The sequence below is a fragment of the Mus pahari genome, chromosome 8 (assembly GCF_900095145.1).
Source record: "Mus pahari chromosome 8, PAHARI_EIJ_v1.1, whole genome shotgun sequence".
Classification (NCBI taxonomy): Eukaryota; Metazoa; Chordata; class Mammalia; order Rodentia; family Muridae; genus Mus; species Mus pahari.
Window position 1 is genome coordinate 17,275,547 of NC_034597.1, and position 8,190 is coordinate 17,283,736.

The 8,190-nt window shown below is 50.1% G+C and overlaps 1 non-coding gene across 1 annotated transcript; it reads left to right on the forward strand.

Moving 5' to 3' along the window:
* The first annotated feature begins 211 nt into the window (after positions 1–211).
* On the forward strand, positions 212–318 carry LOC115064650. The gene has a single exon (XR_003844467.1). It is a non-coding gene; the product is annotated as a U6 spliceosomal RNA (small nuclear RNA).
* Positions 319–8,190: the final 7,872 nt, after the last annotated feature.

Here is an 8,190-nt window from a genome sequence, read left to right on the forward strand (position 1 = left end):
AAGTCACCAAAAGTGGCATGCAATATTAAGGAGGGCTGTCTGATGATGGAGCCCCAAGAAGACCCATGTTAGATGGGCCTCTGAGGTCTGGAGCTGAGGGGTGCCAGAGCCTGATAATGGGGGACCATGAGGAGATCTCTGAGGCCAGACCTAGAGGTGGTCACTCCATGGCCTGAGATGTAAGGTGTTAACGTAAGAAAATAGCCTTTGCGTGCTTGCTTCGGCAGCACATATACTAAAATTGGAACGATACAGAGAAGATGAGCATGGTCCCTGCACAAGGAGGACACACAGATTCGTGAAGCATTCCATATTTTGGGGTGAGGAATATTAATTCATGTACTGCCATTTTACACTTCTGTGGTCTCATCTTTGTCTTTGCGTGCTCTCTAACTGTCCTAAACTGTCAATAAAGGTGTTTCTGTTGTAAGTTGAAAAAAAAAGAGAGAGAGAAGAGAAAAGAAAATAGCCTTGCTTATTAAATAATTTGGGGAAATGCTAGGTTAAGTGTGTGGTGCAAGCTTCTTTACTGCAGGATTCTTAACGGGATGATGGGAGCCAGAGATAGCTAGAAATCACCTGTTTTCCCAAATGACAAACCCTTTATCTGCTGTACAGATGAGAAAAAGGGTGGAAAGGTACCAAGGACTGAGATCATGGACAACCTTGAATCTGGGGTTGCCAGGCTATCCTTTCCAGAGACACACCAGCTCTGAGTATTAAATGCGCAGATTTCTTTGCAAGAACCCACACCCTGGGAGGTAAGGCATTCGGATGAGACAGTTCTAGGGAACAGAAACGGAAGCCACGGTTGCAACAGCACTTTTGGACAGGAGCCTCCTGGAAGACAGAGAGAGCTGAGCTGAGAGCCCAGAACCCTGTCACCCCTTGCAGCACAAACGGACCTAAGGGAGAAGCTTGAACCCCCCCCCCCATAGGCCCAGCGAGGCAGCCCCAGCACAGTCGCTGGTCCTCCCCTACTGTCCGAAGCCGGTACTGCAGACCCACCTCAGCGAGCTGCAGCGAGTTTGTGAGGGTCCAGTAAGCTGGGCTCAGCTCAGCCTGCCTCTTCCAAAGGCTTCCTTAAGTCGCGCCCTTCCTCTGTGCTTCTGTGGCCCCCATTTTTTTCCTCCCCCACACCACATCTCTTGATGTCTCCCAAATGGACCACTCAGATTTATGGGAAGGGTCTGGGTATGGACAATTTTATATCAGAAATGAAAGAGCCCGTATTTGCAAGCAGAAAAGTCTGCCGAGTGACAAGAAGCAGACAGCAGTAACATGTTAGATGGGAGTGGGGCGCGGAAACCCCTCATCCAAATCTGCCACAGATATAGCAGTGGGCTGCACACAAAAGCTCTTACATAAAGGCTCCATTTGTATGGGAAAACCCACAGAGGAGGTGTCAGGGAAGACCTGAAGAGAATCTAAACAATGTAGCTGTTTTGCAGGTGTCTAGACCATGGGAAGAGAAGAACATCTGGAGATAGGGGTAGGTAAGAAATCAGAAGCGGCACAGAGAAGGTCCCAACCTCGCCAACCCATGGGGCAGAAGTGCAGAAAAATTAGTGTTCATGGCCAGAATGCAGTTTTCTCCTTGCCTTGCCCTGGCTGCTGACTACAATGTCTTAGGGATGTGAGATGCAGAGGAAAGGATGCGGTCAAGGATTCTGGGAGGGGCAAGGTCACGGGATCTGGGGTAGAAATAGAAACAGGAAACACAATGGATTTGGGAAGGATTTGCCAGGTATAGAATATGGTACGGGCTTTTTTAAAAAAAAAGTATCTCCTTTAGTGTCCACAGCAATCTACTGGGTCTCTCATTCCCACATTATGGAGAAGAGGTGAGAGCCAAGAGCTGGTAAATAGCTTGAACATAACAATGGCTATTAAGAAAGAACAGGGGAAGCAGGGCATGGTGGTGCACACCTTTAATCCCAGCACTTGGGAGGCAGAGGCGGATTTCTGAGTTCGAGGCCAGNCTGGTCTACAGAGTGGGTTCCAGGACAGCCAGGGCTACACAGAGAAACCCTGTCTCAAAACAAAACAAAACAAAACAAACAAACAACAAACAAGGAAGGAAGGAAGGAAGGAAGGAAGGAAGAAAGAAAGAAAGAAAGAAAGAAAGAAAGAAAGAAAGAAAGAAAGAAAGAACGAACAGGGGGCAAGAGAGATGGCTCAGCGGTTAAGAGCACTGACTGCTCTTCCAGAGGTTCTGAGTTCAATTCCCAGCAGCCACATGGTGGCTCACACCCATCTGTAATGGGTTCTCTGATGCCCTCTTCTAGTGTGTCTGAAGAGAGTGACAGTGTACTCACACACATAAAATAAATAACAAATCTTTTTGAAAGAGAAAGAGAGAGAGAGGGAGGGAGAGAAGGAGGGAGGAAGGAAGGAAGGAAGGAAGGAAGGAAGGAAGAAAGAAAGAAAGAAAGAAAGAAAGAAAGAAAGAAAGAAAGAAAGAAACAAAGAAACAAAGAAACAAAGAAACAAAGAAAGAAAGAACGGGGAAGAACCGGGACTGGGCATAGCTACTTCTGGCTGTAAAGCTCTCATCCTAACTGTCCACTGACTGTGAAGAACCTTCTAGTGCCTTCCTTCTACCCGCTGTGGCCTATGAGCTGCCGCTGACAGACGCTGCTTTCCGGGAAGATCATGCTGAAATGTGCCTCCCGCCACATCCTTTCCGGATGCCCCTTTGACTCTATGGCAATCATTGTTGCTATCCATGAGACATTCCTGTCTGCTGCTGAGCAGTGGCAGGGTAGGGTGCACGTGTGCTTATGTTCAGCATCAAGCTAGATATTTTCCTGGCTGTGGTTTTGGTGAGTGGTAGTGTGGTTTTGGCATGATTGGGAGGTGGTGGGATCTTTAAAAGGTGAGGTCAAGTTGGAAGTCCCGTTGGCCTGAATGAAAATGCCCCTCCCCCACTCACAGGGAGAGGTATTATTGGAGATGTGGCATTGTTGGGGTGAGTGTGGCCTTCTTGGAGAAAGTATATCACTGGGGTGGGCTTTAAGATCTCAGAAACTCAAGGCAGGCCCAATGTCACTCTCTCTTCTTGATGCCGGCCAATCCAGATGTAGAACTCTCAGCTCCTTCTCCAGCACCATGTCTGCCTGTGTGCCACCATGTTTCCCACCACAATGACAATAGACTAAACTTCTGAAACTGTAAGTCAGTCCTAGTGAAATTTCCTTTACAAGAGTGGCTGTGGTCATGGTGTCTCTTCACAGCAATGGAAACCTTAACTAGGATAGGGTATGGCCTTGGACAGTATTGGGACCCTGGTCCTTTCTCCTAGCTAACATGCAATGAGTAGCATTTTCCTCTCCAACATACTTCTGCCATGGTACAACCTCAATGTAGGCCCCAAAGCAATGATGCTAACCAACCATAGGCCAAAATAAAACTATCCTCTCATTTGGTTATATTAGATGTTTTCCCAGTGAATAAAAGCTGGCTAATACACTGTGTGACTTCCTTTGGCCAGTAAAAGCTAGGCAGAAGTTTTAAAAGCCAGTGTGCAGTTTTAGCTCTGCCAAAATTTGGGGAGGACTATCTGGATGAAGCTTGATTTGTCCTAAATCCATGAGCTAGCAGAATTCACAGCCTCCCCCTGCCCACACCCTATTCCCTGGGCTGACCTGTTTTGAATGAGTAGCAGGAAACAAAGAGTTGTGGGAGGCAATGAGAAGTGGGGAATGTTTGTTATTGCAGCAAAACCTAACCTATCCTGGCTGAACTGGGTCCCGGGGCTGGTCAGTCTGTACTAGGCCATCAACAATCTGTCCTCCTCAAAGACGTCTCTAAGCCGAATTGCCTCTATTTTTTTCAGCCGAACTCTCTACTTGTGACCTTCTCAACTGATCCCAGATCCATGGGACAGGTCATCCAGCCACCTTTACAAAGCCTCTTGCCTCAGCATGCCACCCAGTGATGTAGTCAGGGCCACCAAAAGCTCTCAGTCAGCAAACAGGGCAACCTGCTACTGCCTTCTCATTCTTTGGGTTCCAAATGGGCATCAAGATTCAGAAGTAGACTGCTGTTAACCTGGATTTTTATCCTGACACTTCCACTGGGTTACTCAAGGCACGTTCCTTAACCCCTCTGACCCAGTCTTCTAAGTTAAGGCAACAAGTGACGGTAGCCTTGAGACAGTTTTAAGAATGGGGTAAAGTGCCCTCAGTGCCCCTGTGTCTGGTAAGCTACGCAAGTGTTGTTGCTCTCCCTGTCCTCCTCATCCAAGCTCCTTGGGGCTCATAAGCGAGGGGAAAGGGAGGGCCTTTCTGGAACGAGGCCAGACAGCTCCACTGCCATCGCTGGGTTCTGTTAGTCCGAGGCTCTAAGACACAGCTGTCTCTGCCTCCTTTACCTCCGTGGACCTGGGAGATAGGAGAGCAGTCTACAGATGTTGGCGCTCAGGGAAGGCTGCTGAGCTAATCCTGGGACTGCTGAGGAGGCTGGGCTAGGGCTCAGCAGGCTTTCTCCTGCCTGTGGCAGCCTGTGGCTGGGCTCAAATTTCCCAAGCCCCCAGCTCAGCTGTCGGCTTCCCCTCCCAACCCCCTAACCCCCAACTCAACTTTCCTCTGTGCCCCCAACAGGAGAGCAGGCCCAGGCAGGGGTCTGGAAGGAATCCAGAGGCTGTAGCCACTCAACCCAAGTCACTGGTGAAACCTGGGGTCTCAGATACCTGGGGTTCCCGAGGGCCTTTCAGGCTGCAGGCCTCTCCGGATGCTACTCACTGGGTCAGAAACCTTGGGCCCGGCTTTGCTTTGTGCTGTCCTGCCAACTCCATGCTCCCTGAACTGGCCGTGCCTCCCAGGAAAGCTTCTACCCAGCATGGTGGCTCAAGATCCAGCTCTGGGGTGGGAGCCTCTTGGTGTGAGCAAAACTCCACCTGTAAGCTTTCTCAGACTCCCCTGGCCCACAGACTCCAAGTGTCCCTGTGGTCTGTCTCCTAAGGGACTGGCAGCTGACTGTCCTTTCCTTGTTCCTAGCGGACTCCCACCCCAGAGGGGTGTGTGTGTGTGTGTGTGTGTGTGCACATGCATGAACGCATGTATGAGTATGTGTATGTATGAGTGTGTCTGTACACACACATGTGCACATACATGCCCTTGTACTTATTACTGTGTCCTGAATACCAGTGGCAGGAAAAACTTACTTTATTCTCTCCTGAACCATCTTGTTTCCCCATTTGACAAGTGAGAACCCTATAAGCCAAAAGACAAATCAAGAAACTTGACTTACACAAGGAACTGGGACAAGGTTTAATCAAAGCCAAGATGGGAACATCATCTCAGTGACCTCTGAGCCTGTACTCTTTCTCCACTCACCAACTGCTCAGAAGCAGGTGGACAGCTGTGCAATTACAACCTGAACGCTGAGCCCAGTGTGCACTAGAGCCATGAGCCACGTTAGAAGACAGACAGACTGACAGACAGACAGACAGAGAGGGCCAATATGAATATGAGATCTAGTACCAGGACATCTACCCATTGCCCTAGCTTGCCTCTGTTTTGTATGAACAAGTTTCCATAAACATAGAAGACTGTGTTTATCTGGCTTCTCCCACAAAAGAGGGTGTTCCCTAGGTCCACTTAGTTATGTGCTATATCCATACCATACTCCTCTTTAGGGGTATAAAACCATTATTCATATAGACCACATCATTCCAAAAAAAAAAAAAGAAAAAGTAGTGGTTTTTTTTCCCTGCATTTATTTATTTACTGGAGGTGGGAGGGGAGACGCATGCATGCCACAACCTATGCGTGGAGGTCAGACGACAACTTGTGGGGGTTGATTCTCTCCTTCCACCACCTGGGTCTCAGGGATCAAACTCAGGGTGCCAGCCTGGGTGGCGAGCAACTTTACCCTCCGAGCCCCGTCACTAGCCCCAGGCCAAAGCTTGTTCCTGTGCTCACGCTGATAAACATTAGGGTTGTCCCTGTTATGAAGTGAAACTCTTGAGATTCTAGAATATACTGTTGTTCAGCCTTTGAACAGAATCCCCTAAGCGCAGTGTCGGCCTCTGGTGGGACCTGCGTGGGCAGCTGTCATGGCTGCCGTGGTGCTTACTGAAGCAGCTGTTTGGCAGTAGCCTCAAAGGTCTCTAAGCTGTCTTTTATTCTGCCTCCAAGGCCCAGGACAGAAGCAAAGGAAAAGGGAAAGTGGGGGGTGGGGGTGGGGCTACCCCAGAAGCTTCTGGAAGCTCCTGACTCTGATGGTGAACAAAACCTAGTCATGCTCTAGGCTCTGAAGCCATCAGCTGGACAGGCTTGTCTAGACGAGGAACAGCAGTGGTTCACACAAGAAGCAGCAGAGTCAGGAACTCAGGCCCTGGTACTTTGGTTCCAGCATGGATTTTCTCTTCCTGAAATCAACCTGGGCCTGATGTCAGCTCCAAGAGGCCGAATGGCTCCTTGGTGGCCTCATCAACCCTTCTACTGGAAGTAGACTTCCATCAGATATGTGGAGACTGTGGGGGAAGGGCTGGCCCTGGGCCCCGGGTTCCACCTGGGTGCCAAGAGCTGCTCCTGCAGGCCTTTCTGCCTCCCTCTCTTCATCTATAAATTGCTCACCTATGTCTCCCCCGCAGATATGAGATCATGCCTGTGAACGAGCTTCCAGGCCGTGAGAATCTAAGCTGGAGAGAAATGAGCGTGTTGATCCTTTTGGCTCCTTGAGCCCAGTCAGATGACTCCAGCTCTTTCCCTCTCCTAAAAAGAAAGTCGCTCTGTCCCAAGGGCATATTTACCTCCACCCGCTCTGGGCCTGGCCTAGGCCCCTTTGGCCAGCAATACACTTGAGCCAAATCCTGGCTCCCAGCCTCGCCTGAGGAAAGGGCTGCACCTGATCTGCATTAATCTGCCCTGGCCTCGCCACACTTGGACTAACTTAAGTGCATCGCTGGCCAGCAGCTCCGTCTCCACAAACTGTGCATTCTTCCATCCTATGTCCCTCCTACCCACAGCTGTGGCTTCCAATCAGGCAGAGGAAAGTTGACAGGATCTCCCATGCTCAGTCGCCTCTTTAGGCAGTAGAGAAAGATGGGCGGAGTCCCTGAGCCTGCTAGGTCCCCCCTCCTGTTCTTGCATGCAGCTTTTAGCCCTTTCTAAATGCCAAACACTCTTCTAGGCACATAGAGAAACTCCCGGAATTTGGACTCCAGTGAGAATAGAGAAAGACAGCATTTTCAGAGAGGTGACTCCTACAGGATGCTAGACGCGGGGTAGGAGAGAAAAGGGAGCCAGTGAGGTGGCTCTGCGGGTAAAAGCACTTGCAGCCAAGCCGAACTTTCTGTGTTCTCTCCCCAGAGCCCACAAGGTGGCGGGAGAGCGCTGACTCCCAAGGAGTTCTCCCACCTCCACGTGCACGGCATTCTCCTGCAAACTCACACACAAATAAATGAATCGTTTTCTAAAAACAGGCTGAGGCTACAGTTGGGTGGTGGGTGCTTACTGAGCACGTGTGAGACTCTGGGCTCAACCCCAGTAAACGACAAATCTCAGTAGAACAGTGTGGGGGCCCCAGACAGGAAGCAGTGGCATTGCAACAGGAAGAGGCAGGTCCAGACAGGCATCAGTGAAAGAATGGCTGCTGGGGAAATCTCCAGAACTCCCTCGCCCAAGGATTCTTAGAGCATCGTTGCTCAGTATTCCTTTCTGTTTCTCCAGAAGCTAGAGAGAAGACGCCAAGCTATTGGTAGGACTCCCCAGAGGCAGGCCAAGAGATGGTGTCCTTCCTTCCTGCGTGGGAAGAGGTTTTCCTATGGGTGGAAGTCCTGTCGGGGTTCAGGGATGCAGCTGTGGCTTTGGAGGGGTCAGCTGCTAGAAACTGGGCAATGTGAAGTCCACATCCAAGCCAAGCACTCGGGCCTCTGCTATAGCCAGATGCCCCAGTTGGTAAATTGAAACAGGCCTCAGCCAGAAATAGAAGCAACCCAAGGGAGGGTTCAGGTTTGCCTCACCTGGGGAATATGGTGTTTGCTTCTAGGAGGAGCTGGGGCTACAAGAGTGCCTAGAGACTCCGTCCTGTCTCCCTCAGTCCCAGACCTGTACACACACGCGCGCACACACACACACACACACACACACATTTATGCAGTTCACAAACTCACTTGTCACTCACCCACCAGCCCACACCAGAACACCCCCTCATGACTCAGAAAAATTACTAGGCACACAG